This window comes from Gadus macrocephalus, chromosome 15, assembly GCF_031168955.1.
Source record: "Gadus macrocephalus chromosome 15, ASM3116895v1".
In the NCBI taxonomy this organism is placed as follows: Eukaryota; Metazoa; Chordata; class Actinopteri; order Gadiformes; family Gadidae; genus Gadus; species Gadus macrocephalus.
Window position 1 is genome coordinate 19725085 of NC_082396.1, and position 18368 is coordinate 19743452.

The window sequence follows — 18368 nt, forward strand, 5'->3', positions numbered from 1 at the left end:
GTGTGTAAAATGTTAAGGATATTTGGGAAGATAATGGCAATGTTGATGACAAAAAAGTGCAATTGAAGGGTTTGATTTCAAAACGCTACCTATATTTATAGTGTGCATCGCCAGTGATATCAACAAAATAGTATTTTTGTTGTTTTGTTAAAGTTAAGATACATCAAAGAACACTATCCCAACTGCAGGTTCACTGATATAACCTAAAACCTTTTATGTAAAAAAATGATTCATGAAAATTCATTAAAATTGTGGATATAGCGTGTTGGAACCAAACTCTTCAATTGCTTAGGGCTGCGATGTGACACGGACATAAGGACAAAATAGATTGTTGAAGGTTACAAGCAATTTCAATACTCTCAAAAACCTTCATAAACGAAGCACAAGCCAATTAAATTAAATAAAAAGGCATAGGTAATGCAAAAAAGTTTCTTTCAGAACACATTTAAATTGTAGATACTGCACTTTGCCTTTGTAATAGTACTCTAGTTGTTCGAGGTAATACAAAGGCAGAGTGCAGTATCTACAATTTTGAGGTCAAAGGTCATATCATTGGTCTTTTCTTTTTCTATACAATTTTCCTTCCTATAAAGGTATTGATTGAAAGTATCACCACTATTGTACCTGCAACAGGTTTGGCCGGCCAGTATGAAAACTTTGAAGGCATTTTTCTCAGTTTCAATGTTGACGTAGTTACTGCACTTTGCCTTTGTAGGGCAGTATAATGCAAATGAGGAGGAGCGAGGCGGGTCAAGGAGGAGGGTGGGGGTGTGGCCCTGAGCAGCTTGCAGCCACGGTACCATGCGCTCTGTTTACAGTGGATGTATCGCAATGGCGAGGCGCACACAGCCTTTAGCCGTGTTCTGTAAATATTCTAGAACACACGGGAGTCCTGGAGCTCTATATCTAAATATTATCATATAGCCTACATCGATATCTATATCATATAATATATATTATCACGGCCAAAAGCTGTGTGAGCCGATATTATGAATCTCAAACGACCGCGTTGGGTTCTCCGACGTTCCTGGTTCTTCAACGTCCTCATCAATGTGAAGTAGACTGAACCGCGACAAGGAGGAGAAAGGGATCGTTGCCGGGCAGCGCTTAGGCACCTCCGCCTCCGGCGGTGGTCCCTCAGCGGGGCTCAAGCGGGAGACATTCGCCGCAAACAATCCCTTTCTCCTCCATGTCGTGGTTCATGTTCCTGAGGGAGTCAAACCCAAAGTTCGTTCCCCCCAATTCATTCTCAACCTTGGCTGAGATAACCCCCAATACGAGTCTCGTTGTAGAAATACCAGAGACGAGAGTCCGACGTGTTATGCGCCATAACACCAAAAGCAGAACGGTTATCCAAATAACAAGGAAGTGTACAACACTTGTGTTACAGTCCTGGGGCTCTATATCTAAATAATATCATATAATACATAGAAATCTATATCATTTAATACATATTATCACGGCCAAAAGCTGTGTGCGACTCCAGACGATATTATGAATCACAAACGACTTTGTCGGGTTCTGCGACGTCTCTGGTTCTTCCAATTTCACGTTAACCTGAAGTCGACTGAACCGCGAGCTGCCTGCTGCCGGCTGCGCGCTGCCGGGCGATGGTGCCTCGCGGCAATCGGCGGCATGTCGCAGTTCATTTACTTCAGCGAGTCAAAGCCAAAGTTCCTTTCCCCCAATTCCTTCTCAACCATGGCTCAGATAACCCCCACAACAGTCTCGTTGTGGAAATACAAGACACGTCAAAGAACCGACAAGAAACACTTGCGTTACAGTGTATTCACACACACACACACACACACACACACACACACACACACACACACACACACACACACACACACACACACACACACACACACACACACACACACACACACACACACACTCGCACGGTCGAGTCTCATTGGCGGGCCAACGTCTCTGGGCGGGCCAGGCAGAGTAAGGGGAGGAGCTGAGATTCTTGGTGACGTCCTAAATACAGACATTCCAAATCAGCGCACTTGAGCCTCCGTTTTTTCCAAAGGCGAGCAGAACAGCTAGTGCTCGTTTTACACCAAACGCAAGTTTTAGCCACTGGGGGACCATAGGCAGGCTAGGGGAACTCATATTTATGTTAGAAAACCTCATAAAGTGAGATTTTCATGTCATGGGACCTTTAAACCCAATCTTAAACCAATATGAAATGTCTACAGAGACATACAAAGGAATAAAGGTTGCTAAAAGTGTTTGCCAACCTGATTTCAAGTATATTCTCAAATGGTAGCATTTCAATAATAAAGGAACTAAAAGCACAGCATTGTGTGATGATAAATAATCTTAAATATTTCTTATGTAGAACCAATGCATGGAAATCTTACGTCCTTTACTGCTGAAGGGACTGAGGAGATTCACACATGAACTACATGCTTCCAGAAAAATTAGAACAAGGCGAGCTGAGAGCCGCGAGGCTAAGAAACTCACCCCAAACCATAGTTAGTGTGAGCGCACCATTTAGAAGTTATAGTATCTCCACTGTGGGCACTGAGCGCAGAGCATCTGGTCTATGGCAGAGAAGACAGCATGTGATCTGGGGCCGTATTCACAAAGGATTTTAGGGCTAAAAGTAGGTCCTAACCGGCGAATTTAGGAGTAACTCCTAAAAATAATGGGCGTGTCACTCTTAAATTTAGGACTCCTAACTTTTTTCACTAAGAGCAATTCACAAAGTATTTTAGGCCTAAAAGTAGCACCTAAGTCTAGGAGAGCTTAAGGCCGAATCTCGATTCTTCCCCTTGCCCCTTTTGCTTTGTCTTTGTCTTTGTCTTAACCCTAGCACTTGCAAGTGTAAGGGCCAAGGGCTGAGATCTTTCCCCTATGAAATGAGACGCCACTCGGTTTCGGGTACTCATCATTCATCGTCGCCAGCTGGCTGCCCCGTCACCAGAGCGCCGAAACGCCAATAAAAGCCAGAGAAGAAGAGCGATATATATATATCTTAGATGCTGCCGCCATCGTTGAAGAGTTGAGGGTGTGTGTAGCATAGTGGTGAAACGGATCAGTGTGTCCACGGTTCGGTTCAGATAACCGTTTTGGGCCTCGGTTTCGGATACGGTTCGGATTAGGATCATGTCCGTGATAGTAAAAAGGCGGACTTTTCTTTGACGGAGGGTTTGGGGGAGAAACACAAAAATGAATGAGACCCACAGTCTATTTGCAATGTGTTAATTGACTGCAATCAGACAACTTGCAAGGCTTTTTTGTGCAATAAATGTTCCCTAAATGCATTTGAAAACATGGTGCACTGAGTGTAACATGTAAGGGTTAACGGCCGACGAGGCTAGAACTCTGGCGACGAGCGCAACGAAGTTTAAAGCCCAGTTTGTTTTGAACGCTGACAGGCTGAAGGGAGGGGCGGGAAAAGTCTCATTGGCTCGGGCAGCACTGGAGAGCATGCATTCCGCTGGGTCCTAAACACCCTTTGTATCGGACGTAGGCTACAGTAGGCAAAATACGCTACATAAGGCAATGCCTTCATGAAACCGAAATCCGCGGATCTCCAGAATGCTCCGAACTGTGGTAAACGAACCGAACGGATTTGGATACAATTCGAATCCGCTGCAGGCCATCTAGCTGGCAAGCTACCATATAAGCCAATGGAGTGGTGGTATACGCGCTAATTGTATCCTAAAACTACCGTTTGAAAGCTTCAGTTAAGACCTACAATACTATGCATTGCATCGTTCGTGTAGCACATTTCAGATCAAACCGAGTCATTATAAACATATAAAAAGTTGTGTAGATAGCTGTAAAATATTCCACGCTTCAAGCAGCCATGTTTTTTTGAAAATTCCCGGTTTCGCTATGTGCTCTGGGATAGCCCTTGGAGGAGCAAGTGAGCTCTCAAATCATCTTAAAAATAAGGGGTACATAGCACTCAATCTTATCCCTTAATCTTGATCAAATTGGGTATTGAGACACCACTAGCTCTCACATGAACGCGCAACTTCAAGGGTAAGGGGGAAGATAAGGGGTAAGGGGAAGTATTGAGATTGGGCCTAAAAGTCCTCAAGAGGACTCCTAACTCAGTAAGACCTATTCACAAAGAATCGTAAATGCCTGCGAGACTAAATATTAGGGTATTAAACTTGTTGTGGAGTTAATCGCAATGCAATAACATCCCCGACTAACAGGAATAATCCGATTAGTCCCGAAATAAAATGTTTGGCCACTACGTTATTTAGCAACAGGGGAAATGCAACTTTGCAATGCCGACGATTTAAAAATATCGCAACCATCAGTCAGCCGTGCCATTAACTTTCCTTTGGACATTCAACAATTACACAGGATGATGGATCAAAGCCAACTTCATGGCAATTGCAGGTATGCCCGGTGTGGTCGGTGCTATTGACGGGACGCACATACAAATAATTGCGCCATCAAAAGACGAGGACGTGTTCGTCAATGGAAGAAAGTGCATTCCATCAACACGCAGGTTGTTTTTGATGCAAATTTTAACATAGCCTACTGGATGTTGTTGCAAAGTGGCCTGGATCTTCAGCTACCCATGATTCGCGCATTTTAATGGAGAGCGGTCCGAGGCAGCTTTTTGAGATGTACCAGTTGGGTGTCACTTGCTGGGAGACAGTGACTATCCATGCAAGATGTGGCTCTAGACACCCTACCTCATTCCACAACCGGGAGCACAGTTAAAGTATAACATGTAAGTGATTACGCATATTACGCTTAGTCCTACGTGTAAAACACATCGTATTGGCTCTGTGACGCCTTTTATTTGTTGAATCCATTTTATTATTGTTTACTGATTTCTTCCATATATGCTAGAGCACACAAACATACACGAAATGTTGTGGAGAGAGGAATTGGGCAGATGAAACGTCGGTTCATGTCCTCCACTGCGAAATACGCCTCACCCCAGAGAGGGCAAGCACAGTCATTACTGCATGTGCCATTCTACACAACCTCTGCAAGCGGAGGAACATTCCACAGCCAGACGATGATGATGATGATGATGGCGATCAACATGACAATGAATTTGGCCGTGTGGAACCGAGTGGACTGGCATTTAGGGATCACTTTGAAAACACATTTTAGGTAAACACCTTGGCACAAATCAGTCAACACTTGTGTAGTTCATAACATTTATTTTCTTTAAAATGTTACGTATTTTTATTGTTTGCTTTCTCTCTCTCTTGAACGTGCAGGAACGTGAATAACTTTTAAGAAAAAACTCCTACGTAAAATGTTTTAGCGCGAGTTAGGAGCACTCCTAGCGGTAAGATAAAATGCTTTGTGAATACGGCCCCTGTCCCTTAATGGTTGCAGTATTTTCATGTTTAAGAAACACATTACACATGCGTTATAATAAGGGAAAGCTTTGCCATTGTGGCTGATGCATAGGCTCATTATTAAAGTTGCTTGCAGGCTACCTTCGATTGTTCAGTGACTTGAGTGTTGATTAGGACTCGATGAGGCTACAATCTGGCCTTATTCTACCTTGATGGACAATGTGTGGGCTTGTTGGTGAATGGTGAAGTATACCTCCTCTAAAAAAAATTCTGCCATTATTATAAATATAATTCAAGGTTGGAGTTAAAACAAAGGGAATGATACTATGCCTTACATTAAGTATTACGTATTCAATATTCAGGGTTCATACACTTTTGGACCAATGGATTTCCATGACTTTTCCATGACTTTAAACCAAATTTCCATGACCAAACATTTTGTGAAATCTCGGTGTTAACGTGCAAAAGTGATAAAATGTAGTATTAAAACTAACAATGGGAATTCGGAGGCATACTGTATACATTAAATGACACAAATGATTGAGAGACAATAGTTTGATTTAAAGAATGAACATTTATAAATATACTCTGGTTGCATTCACAGCACTGACATCAATAAGAGCTTTAGTATGCAGAAGCATCCAGCTAGTGCAAACATTGATTTCCCTTTTCTAGTGCAAAATGTAACAGAACAGTTGGCAACTAACTCTTTGACCATTAATCAACCAAAACAATTTCACATTTAAACAGCTTTATAAAACAACATCACAGATAAGGGGGGTCACACGCATACTTAGCTCCGCTAGCAGCAGCGCTCTGGTGTTTAGTGCCTTTCGCATGGCTCGTTAATGCCGCCTCTCCCATGTTAGATATGTCAAACGTTTTGTCACCACATAACCTACATTTAGCTCGGCCCGGGTCTTTGTCGGATGAAACCCATGACATATATTTCTCATTTCGCAACCAAGCATTGCTGAACCTACACTTCCCTGGCATTTTGAATAATTTTGGCTTCCCTCAGATACTGTTGCTATGGCCAACAAACGTTTCAGTTGCGTATGTTTTAGTTTCAGCGCGTGCCTGTTTATACTTTGAGCGTATTTCATTTAAAGGCATATTCATGATTTAAAACTCAGCGTAAATGAACGACAAGAAAATATGAATAAAAAAATGTCCATGACTTTTCCAAAACTTTTGGGACTTTATTTTCTTTCAAGCACTTTTCCAGGCCTGGAAATAACCATTTTAAAATTCCATGACTTTTCCAGGTTTTTCATGACCGTACGAACCCTGAATATTGATGTATTTGCTTTTCCCCTTCCTTTATATCTTGCTGTCAGTCAAAGGCAAAGATACCTTATGCATTTTGGAATGACATTTTATTGTTTTTATTATTAAATTAAAGCTTTGGGGGGAAAAAAAAGCATTTTAGAAGCATTTGATTCATTGTTGTTGAAAGCAATCAATAAATAAAAGCTGAGAAAATCTGGTAAATGTGGCAGTTGCCGGGCTGTTCTAATAATTTGATCATTATTATTATTATTATTATTATTATTATTATTATTATTAATTATTATTATACCTGGGCACACTCTGCCCCTTGGGGCAGTAGTCAACCAAAGAATGCTGGTCAACTGATATACAACAAGTTTCTGCATGTTATCTCTAGATTAACAACATAATAGTTATAATAATAAATCTGTTTTTTATAGCGCTTTTCTAAAGACGCTTTACAAATAAGAAAGGAATACATACAGACAGTACAGACAATCAAACCAAAGGGGAAAAATAAACAACACCACAACAATAGGCAACCCATTAAGAGAGTGGGAGGGAGTGGAAGATGGCGGAGGATGATTTTTCAAATGTTGGAGTAGGAGCTCCTGAAGAGATAGGTTTTAAGTTGACTTTTGAAGGAACAGAGTGTATCAGAGTTTCGGATGGCCAGAGGGAGGGAGTTCCAGAGGGTAGGGGCGGCGATGGCAAAGGCTCTGTCCCCAAGGATGCGATACTTGGTCTTGGTGATGGAGGTGAGAAGGTTGGCATCAGCGGAGCGTAGGCGGCGAGTGGGGGAGTGGCGATAGAGGAGACCTGTTATGTACGAGGGTGCAAAGTTGTTTAGCGCTTTGTAAGTGGTGAGGAGAATCTTGAAATTGATGCGTTGTTTTATTGGAGGCCAATGAAGTTGACGGAGGATGGGAGTAATGTGTTCTCTGGAGGGGGAGTTGTAAGCAGTCGGGCAGCAGAGTTTTGTACATATTGCAATTTTTGAAGAATAGTGGAGGGGCGGCCATACAGAATGCTATTGCAATAGTCGAGTCTGCAAGTGATGAAGGCGTGGATTAGTGTTTTTTTCGGCAGCTGAGGATGAAAGGGTGGGTCGAAGGCGTGCAATGTGGCGGAGGTGGAAGAAGGATGTTTTTCTGACGTTGTTTATGTGTGACTTGAAAGAGAGCGTGGGGTCCATGATGATGCAAGGTTTCTGACAAGGGGGGAGGGAGTGAGAGTGACCATCGATGCAAAGTGAGAAATTCTGGGAGGTGGGGATGATGGTTTTTGTGCCGAAGAAAATTTCAGTTTTATTGCTGTTGAGTTTAGGGAAGTTGTGGTCCATCCAGGTGCACTCTACTCTACCCGTTAGCTTAAATATCCATTAAGGGTTGACAGCATATCAGGATATACCTACATACTTTTTTGTTGTCCTTTTTAACAAAAGCCAAACTGACTACGTCTTTGGCATTGTGTAAATTAGTTTGGAGTAAGAGTTTGGTATGTTAGCTAGCAGTCTCTCCATTAAGTTTGGTGAATTAAACTTGTGAAAACTGGGGTATTTTGACTACCATCTTATACCTGATAGCTGATAAACCATCCAGTTATTAAAACCAAAACTTGAAGATTATTTTTTATTCATACTGTGGCTCCTTCCAATCAGCACACGAACTGGAGCTTACTTAAAGCCCAAAATGGCACTCTTATTCAAACATAAATTATATTGGTACTATCAAACCTAACAAAACCGAGCTTTGGAGGAATCCACAGTCTTGTTTCTCCGGGTGGAATCACATCACCCATGGTCACTGGTCTCTCCGCACACGCGAACCAGGAAAGCCCTGAATGAGTGTGGAAGCATGCTTTTTAAAGCATGCTTCCCCACCTGCTCCTCAGGTGCTCCGCATTTCAATGATTGGCACCAATGATCTTACTGGCGCCATATGTTGAAAATCTGTGGTACACCGCCTCCACAACCTGCACCCTTGGCCTCCAGGGGCGCCGTGCCAGAGACGGGTTGCCACAAAACACGATATAGCCAATCACTAAAAAAAAAAACACATTGGTCTCCATATGTCCCTTCAGCCACTGAAAATAATGGATTAAGAAGTGATTTTCTCCTGATGAAAGACACCAGCGATTGTCAGACCAATGAGAATTCGATCAAACAAATCCATATTGAGCGACCAATCGATGAAGTGACAGACGTTGACAGCCCAACTGGCCGTGCCCTCATTAGGCCTGTCCCCAGTCTTCCACATGGCTGACCTATTGCTAAAGTTAGCCAATTAGCCATGTGTTTCTGGGAGTGGCTTTGGAGGGAGGCCTGAAGGCAGGGCTCTACATTGAGCGCATTTCAGTCGCATTTGCCCAATAAAATAGAAATGTGCAAACCGGAATGCTTATAAACAGCAGTGTGCGAAAAAAGTTTGACACCTACTGTAATATTTCTCCTCCACCCTGTTCAATAAGTACAAGTGCCACATCCAATAAGCCTCATCACAGTAGTTTTATTTTATGACGTTCTGCTATCGGTACTGGAGAAATTAGGGTATTCGATTTCCATAGTGGCGTATAAAGATAAAATCATTGGCAGAAATGCAAACATAATCTTGCCTGTGTCTCTCTCTTGGCTTTTGTTTGTGCAATGTGGAGTCCTTTGAGACTCATCATAGCAGAGAGAATTAAACATTTACATTGGTTATTTTATTCAAGTCACAAATGTGATAAGCTCCATGGCAGTTAGGGTTAGCTAACCCTAACCAATTCAACAAAACAAATCGCTAGCAAGCATGAGATAAATCTGCAAAATTGGCAGTTTGACCATTTACCTCGATTCCTCTATCTTCCTCCACTGTGGGTAGGCCATGCCCGAGTCAAAGATACAGAGTTCCCAAGTCTAAAAGCTAAATGCTAGAAATGGCTATTCAATTTAAACTAATTGTTCGGCTAGCAACGCTTAGCTACTATCCAATGCATTTTGGTGGGGAGAAAAAATGTGTATTCTTCCCCTGCCCAGCTTTCAACTACTGTCCGTGTCCAGGCATCTTTCAGCCAAAGAGACAGGGTCTCCTCTAGTGACCGCGCAGGTCAGGACACATCCAAGCAACTCTGTGGATGTCTGCAGAAGAACTGCTAGGAAAATGTAGTAGGTTCTACATCTAGTCAGCCTTAATCTGCAAAGAATATTTTGTATTTTATTGTATACAATTTTCAGAAAATAACAATGAGCAATGCCGATTCTGTTCAGTTTCCCTTTTTTCCCCCTCTCAAAAATATTAAAAAATAACCAATAAAACTATTGATAAAATACCGAACCGATAGGAAGTAACTTTAATAGTAGTATCGATATCATACTGCCAAAACCCATCCCTAGAGACTCATTCCATACACACTTCAAACACTAACCAGATCACCCTATCTGTGGACAGTTGGGTGCAGGTATGCCTCTGTATTCGGGTGTGCGTAGCGTGTGTGTGTGTGTGTGTGTGTGTGGATGTGTGGGTGTGTGTGTGTATGCCTTAAATTCATATTTCCCTGCGCTACCAAATAATTTCATTGAGGAGAATATGTACTGCTCAGTGCAGAGCCCTGCCTGAAAAGAAGGGTGGGAGAAAATTTTGAAATACTGACATAATATGAACAGAATCTGCCAATATCTTATCAACACAATGTTACTAGTTGACTGATGACAGACTAGTAGAGTCTGCTAGTAGTATGTGGCATGTTTGAATGTATATTCTGTTGAATCACATCAAAGAAAAACCTGAAGGTACACTACACATGCATTTAGTACTGTCAACCACACATTTGTGCTCTGAAATGAGATGAGTATGGCCAATACTTATTCAAGGCCCATGGCTGCAGCATAATGTGTGCATGTGGTATCGCTGTGGCTGTGCACCAGGCCCTGTGGTTTTGAAGCCATCCGCAGTCATGTTGGTGACTTTTCTTTCTCCCCCTCGACCGCCCGGATCAGCAGTCCCTCGGTGTTCGAGCACCTCCTCATTTACAACTCAAGCATTGTATAAAGTGATATGTGAAGTTAAAACAATATAAATATAAATAGTTTTATTTAAATACAGTAGCGTTTTACAGGAAAAAACGACACACAACTTACATACATAAGGATTTTTTTGGTTTCATGTTTTTTCAAGTCATTCAACTGCACTTTAACTCGATTTAGATTAGACGTGTCATTTTTAGTTCTCTTTTTCTTTAAGCACTGAAGCGCAATCCTTATCGCGCAAACATAAACGACAAATAGGCAGTACTGGGTGTGATGTCACCCCAAATCTCCATGGTAACTCAGATCTGAGAAGCAGCTGAGTAATGAGCAACAGAAGCTGTATAATTTAGTTGCGAAAACGTGCAACTAGGGGACTGCAGTGCAGTGCCATCCTCTCTGTCTGTCTGTGTGTGTGTGTGTGTGTGTGTGTGTGTGTGTGTGTGTGTGTGTGTGTGTGTGTGTGTGTGTGTGTGTGTGTGTGTGTGTGTGTGTGTGTGTGTGTGTGTGTGTGTGTGTGTGTGTGTGTGTGTGTGTGTGTGTGTGTGTGTGTGTGTGTGTGAGAAAAATGTACCTTATGGTCCTCAAGGTACAGACATTCAGCATGTAAAATTAGGTTTGAATACCAAGTGACATTGTATTGTGTTATAAATGTACACTTTTTAAATGTTGCGAAAAGGTGCTCACTGAAGTAATCTGGTGCCTATGGAGGCTAAGCCATGCAACTCAGCACTCCATGTGCTTTGTTGGACCTCAAATAGGCTTAACACAGCTCCAATTATCCTCTCACACATCCAGCCATACAGTGGGTTGTGAACCTGCAGGAGACACTGGGGATTCTATTTTAATCTACTGAGCGTAGTTAGCTAAACATGCTCAGTGCCATGAACTTTTGAACCACCATGTTTCCCCATGGGAGTTATGCACTGTCAATAGCCTACTCCATGTAGCCTCTCCCCCAAATAAGATAGCAACTCAATTCAACTTTGTATGTTACTAATCCAGACTCACCACTATGAATAGAGACAATGGCCCAATCCCAACCCCGTCTTCAGCTGTGGTGATTTCTGTTGCGCGGCTATAGGCATCCGTTTGCGGTTGTCAGCAGCAAATCATCAAATCGCCTCCCTTCTAGGGCAATAGTGTTGTTATCACAATGACATTTGCCATTTATCTGATGGAGATAGGAAAGAATGAACGCTCACGAATCGTTCACAACATTTACACAATCAAATCAATCAAACATGTCATAAAATAAAAAAGAACCGCAGCAGGTAACTTGGTGACAGAATAGCGGTGCTCTGTAGGCCACCAACCCCCCCACCAACTCCTACCATGCCTGCCGGTACTGATACTAGAGGAGCGGTAACAAGGGCAGCCACTTAGCCGCTGGACTTTATACGCCATCAAATGGGCGAAATGCTAGATGTGATCAGCATACTAGCGATTTTGTGTCATGCTTGTCATTAAGAAATAGTCATTATTTCTAGAGGAGGTAGACTGGTAACCAAGTTTGCAGAGGAGTGTCGAGGTGTCTTGTTTTTTATTAAGAACGAAAATACACATCTGGTTTTCTTTTGTTGCTTGTTCAGCGTTCTCCATCAACACCGAAGATCGCAAGGCTTTTTAGGAGATCTTTATAAAACTTGGTTTTGAGTTGATCTCTGAAAAACCTCAGTTTGGAGGGCCATTTGGCCCTAATCCTGAAAATAACATTGCTATCGTATGCCCATGTTTCTCCTCATGCCCAGGTGAAACCCGGTGATGTTGTTTCACATCCCTTCCCCTGGATATCTCAACCCCCAGTTCAAGCCTCAATGTAATTTGACATAATTTCAATATGGCCACCCACATCGTATGAGGTGAGAACATTTGGTTTGTTGTTAACTTGGTATGCTTTTAAGGATTAGATAGTGTTCTAAGCAGTTTAGAATGCAAGTTTATTTTGAAAAAATAGCAACTTTCGGCGTTAAACTCTTTCATTACCAAGAAGGATGTCTTTGCTCTGCTACCAACAGGCTTTGATTGGCTATGACCTACGTACTACTACAGACTTATATGATAGACATTCGTAGCGCTCAATAAACGGCTTCGGGCAATCGTAGACCACGCCTCAAATATGAGAAAATGAATGCGTGTTTCCCAAACCTCATCTCAATGTCGATTGAGATGAGGTCTGGCGTTAGCCAGGCTAGTTAGATAAGGGAGTGAGGGACTGACAAATATTATCACAGGTGGTTATAGATGAGTGAGTGAGGGAGTGACAAACATTATCACAGGTGGTTATAGATGAGGGAGTGAGGGAGTGACAAACATTATCACAGGTGGTAATAGATGAGGGAGTGAGGGATTGACAAACATTATCACATGATGTGGTTATAGATGAGGGAGTGACAAACATTAACAGAGGCGGTTATAGATGAGGGATTGGGGGAGTGACAAACATCCCAGGTGGTTATAGATGAGGGAGTGACAAACATCACAGGTGGTTATAGATGAGTGAGGGAGTGACAAACATTAACACAGGTGGTTATAGTTATACAGTGTTTCCCCTAGAATTTGTAGGCCCGGTGGTAAGAGCTGATAGTGTGATTTGTTATACATTTTTCACGGGATGCTAGAGTATTTGTTGGTTATTTCCATATAAAACACTTGCTTAGCCATCACAAGTTGATAATGATTCAATAAACACGTTATTAACAATAAACTAATTTTATTTACAATAAAAATGTTGGTGGTGCCATGCTAATGATGATATAACTTAATGCAGTCAGATTGTCCGTTATGATGGGGCATCATCTGCGCACGCGCGACACCGCATTTATTTTTATTTATTTATTTATTTATTTTTATTTATTTTTTTTGGCCGGTTGTTGGCCTGGCGGGGGCGCTCGTTGGCCTGGCGGCCCGCCAGGCCTGAACAATGGTAGGGGAAACACTGTTATAGATGAGGGAGTGAGGGAGTGAGGAAGATGACAAACACTATCACGGGTGGTTATGAATGAAGATGGCTCAGTGGTTGGTTATGCACTGTACTTCATTCAAGGCTGTGTTATATCAAACTAGACAAGAGTAAAAAATTATAATCTGTCTAATCAAATCCAGTGTTTATAAGGCATTTCTGAAATAGACCTATGAGGGAACGGATACTTTGACAACTTAGCTGTTTCTAATCAAACCCCTGAGGGCTTTCCAGGACGCAAGTACGGTTTAACTCTGATCTACTTAAAACAGGGTGTTCCTTGCTTTTAAACTCTTGTTTGGTTCGCTGTATGTCTGAACGTGATCTGAGCCAAATATAGGTAACCAACTGAAAAACAATGCGTTGTGGGTTGAATGCACACTTTTGAGACAAACTGAAATTAATAAACATTTTGAACCAGGTCGGCGTGAATTTATGGTGGATTAAAATTTGTCGCTCTCCGACGTTGTGCATTGAGGAGGCACTCATCGAAATATGATCTGACTACAAAATAAAGAGATCATAAAATAGTCACCCACAAAAACAATGATGTTTGTAAATGATGCTCAACTGAAAGTTGAGTTTCCCAAGTATTTGTTCATGCGTTGTCTAAAAGATGACCAACTTGATCGACCATGAGGCCTTTGTTCACAATGTTTGGCTTGCCTAGCAAAGTCCAGTGTGCTAACCAAAGTCCAGTGCTAACCGAAACAAATGATAATATGGGTCGCCAACAAAAGTATCTTCTACCACTCAATTGGACGAAGTCTACCAACTATTAGGTGTTACAGCCCTGTAGTGTGTGAGTATGACAGAGTTGATATGGGACATGTGGGTTATTCCATTAATTCACACACCACGATTCCCACTTGGTGCTTGACACACTTATCTGGGTTATTTTAAGAAAATGAGGGGTGTCTGTGTGTGTGTGTATCTGTGAACCAACCCAACCAAGTTTTGCTAAGCTAACCACACACACATAACCACACACACACGCACACACACACGAGGTTATAACCTGTGTTCAATGAATGAATAGTTAATAACCTGGCTCCAAATAAATACCTTATTACATTTTAAATAGCTAGTTACACCTGCTGCATGGAAGACACTTTTAGCAATGTACAAACATTTGCTTTACTCAGGTTAAAGCACTCTCACAAGACATTAAAGTGAAGAGGGATGCATGCATGCACGGCGTGGATTATACACAAATATAGAATACAGTGCAGTGCAGTAAATTCCAGCGCAGTCCAGTACAATGCAGTGCAGTACGCGCCCGTACAGTCCAGTGGAGCATCGTATAGTCCAGCGCGGTACATGGCTGTACAGAACAGTACAATACAGAACAGCGAAGTACAGTGCAGTACAGGGCTTTACACTACACTACAGTAGCCTACAGTACACTACACTACACGGCTGCAGGTTATTAAGTGTGAAAATCACGACTGATGTGAAACCACCACAACAACAACACATTAGGTAGCGCTGTTCATGTTGGCAATCGAACCAACCCAGATTCTGACAGTGATTTGTAAACATAAGGTCATTTAAACCAGCTGGTTTAATACCACTGGATTCAGTCCCAATGTGCTCTACATGTAAACGAGATTTCCTCAATGTTAGAAACGCCAACATCACTTACTTTATACGGAGGACAGGGTGGTCTGGGCTCTTTCTACAGCCCCAGTAGTCGGTATGGTGACCCACCGAAAGGTGTTTTTAAAGGTTTAGGTGGCTTATTCCTGCCACTTTGGTTTCTCGTCCACTAGCATTGATGTAGCCAGACCTTCACTCGGTCTGTACTCCGGTCTGTACTCCGGTCTGTGTGCCTCGGCGTCGGGTTACGCTTCTGGGAAACATGTTTTGCAAGGAAGCAATGAGGGCCCCAAAGGGTCAAAGTGAGACAACCAGCTCGTTGAGACGAAACACCCGTCACAGGGACACCAGTGTGGATGGAGCGGCGAGCTAAATGTGGCTATGGCTAACCGACGCCGTAAGAGACAGATGACGTTCATTCACATCCAGTTAGAGGGAGGGTCATATTTCTGCTTCTCTCTTCTCATTGGCCAGTGTTGTCTTAAAAGTTATGATGAGATAGGCCGAACGCCAAATCAGTCCGACCCTCTACCTCCATTCATTAAAGACAGGGTTACCCTAACCCTGATAAGAGTGGGGTTCACTCACGATTTGGAGGATAAACAATTGGAAAAGAAGAGTATAGAATAACAATGCTACACTTCGAGTAGGGTTTTCAAAGTGCTTTAATGAGACAATATAGATAAGACAAATAGCCTACTTAACCTTCCTGTCGTGTTCGGGTCAAATCTGACCGATTTCATTTTCGATCAATCATAAATATTGTGTTTTACATTTATTTGTCTCGCGGGCTTATGATATCCTCCACACTAGGCATTTGAACCTATACAATTAATGATGACTTCTTTCATTGAATTTTGAGTTGTTTAGTCAACTTTGTAACACCTGTGGTGTTCCCGGTCAAAAATGACCGCCATAGGAAATGAATGGGTGACCCTAGATTGTGTACATCCATCAGATAGTACACAACCACAAATCCACCACCACCACCAAACGCACACACACCACACCTACACGCACACACACACACACACAAACACACTTTCACACACACACACACACACACACACCTACATGCACGCACACTCACACACTCACACTCACACACTCCACCCAACGTGTACCCCTTTCAGACTGAACAATTAGGTGTCCTCTCTTTCCCGTGCTTATGTGCCGATTCCTCTACGTGAACCACACCTTCCAGACTAAACGTATAACACCTGTTCCACATTTCAAAGTTACCAATTAGGTTTTTGACATGGGAACCCGGCTCTTTCCCAGGCTTAGGTGCCCATCCCCCCACGTGAACGACACACTTTCGATACAAAATGTATGATATTTTCTCACAGATCCCCTATATCTCTTGCTTGTGCATTGTTCTTATTTTACTCTGAACACAATGAGACGGCGCCCGATCAGACGATTTGAGGCTCTTGAACTTTTTTTTTTCAAACTGACGAAGAGGAGATTGAAGTTGAACCAGAAATAGAGGAGGATGTCTCAGAAATAGAAGACAATGATCCTGATTTCGATCCAGACCATCATGAGACCGAACAGTCAACAGATGGCGAGAAAGAGGCCCCTGAGGAAGAGGCACCTGAGGAAGAGGCACCTGAGGAAGAGGCACCGGAGGAAGAGGCACCTGGGGAAGAGGCACCTTGGGAAGACACACCTGAGGTGACATTCCAGTCCAAGGATAGCAACTTGCTCTGGTATTCATCCCCCAAGGACAGAGGAGGCAGAGCAAGAGGGGAAAATATCATTAGGATGACGCCAGGGCCAACACGGTATGCAACATCTCGTTTGGATGACATCAAGTCCAGCTTCAAACTCTTTTTTACCAGAGTCCATTGTGGAAATTATACTGGCGATGACAAACCTGGAAGGGGGGCATGTGTTTGCGGATACATGGAAGGCTTTGGACCAGGTAGACCTCCAAGCCTAAATGGGTCTGTTGATTCTAGCAGGAGAACATCGGTCCAACAATGAGGCTACAAAAAGTCTGTGGGATGGAGAGTCAGGGAGGCCTATATTCCTTTCAACTATGTCCCTGCAGCAGTTTCATGTCCTCGCAAGAGTTTTCAGATTTGATGACAGAGCCACACAACCTTTCCGCTGGCAAGACGACAAACTGGCTACCATCAGGAACGTTTGGGACAGGAGGGTGGAGCGCCTACCACTGATGTACAATCCAGGCTCTGAGGTGACAATGGACGAGCGCCTGCATGTAATGTGTGGTGTGGACAGCGTTCGACCCAGCCTGGAATCAGGGGAAATGTTTCAGGAGGAGACTCTTCCTGGCAAAGCTTGGGAAAGCTTTAGTGACTCCTCTAATTCAACGGCGCCAGCACCTTCCCCGCACACCAGCCTCTGGCAGTCTGGTGAGGAGGATGCAAGCCCTCGCCACTGCCCTGGCCGCTCTCCCCCCAAAACAGGGGCAGAAACGGAAGCGATGCGAGCTCTGTGCCCCTAGAGACAATAAGACACGTCTTACATGTTTCAAATGTGATACCTACGTTTACAAGGCACACTGCGACCTGATTGCAAAATGCCACTCCTGCGCACACACACACACACACACACACACACACACACACACACACACACACACACACACACACACACACACACACACACACGATGTGTTCATGTTGATGTTCTGACCTTCTGTGAATTTGGTCTCTGTTTATATATATATTTTTTTTATGTCTTTTTTTTAAATATAAATGTTCATTTTGGAATAGGATTTTGAATTTCTGTGTCTATTCACTGCAGTAATTAATGTAAACCAGTAGTCTGAGACATTGTTTACAGGTTAAAAGGGAGTTAAATAAAAGTTGGTGATGATCAATGGTTTTTGTGTTAATGTAAAACAGTTAAAACAGGCCGGTCAAATTTGACCGGGAACACCAAAGTAAGGGGGGAGAAACGAACACGACGCAAAGGTTAAAAGAACACAATGTGCAATGCATTGTTCAGTGCAAAACGAAATAAACGACAGTAAATGTGTAAAATAATTTACGGAAAGGATAAAAGAGGATAACATAAATCAGGTTACTAAAAATATTTAGTCTGATGGCCATTACCCTGTGGTCCCATAGCTACACAAACAGTTCGTCAATCGTCACAAACAACATGGCCAAAGGAGAACCAGAGAATAATATACCCCTGCCTCAATGGCAGCCTCACAGACCTTATCTGGGCAGCGGCCACCAGCAAGAAGTCACCCAGAACT

General features: G+C 42.8%; 1 protein-coding gene across 5 annotated transcripts in view; it reads right to left on the bottom strand.

The window, feature by feature from the left end:
* The window catches only part of ppm1ba (protein phosphatase, Mg2+/Mn2+ dependent, 1Ba), a 30504-nt gene extending 14931 nt beyond the window's left edge, over positions 1–15573 (bottom strand). For 3 of the 5 annotated variants that reach the window (XR_009529193.1, XM_060072612.1, XM_060072613.1), the window contains exon 1: positions 15180–15573. The gene's annotated coding sequence lies outside the window, so the exon portion shown is untranslated. The remainder of the gene's footprint in view (positions 1–15179) is intronic. The other 2 variants (XM_060072610.1, XM_060072611.1) reach the window with 1 other exon arrangement.
* Positions 15574–18368: the final 2795 nt, after the last annotated feature.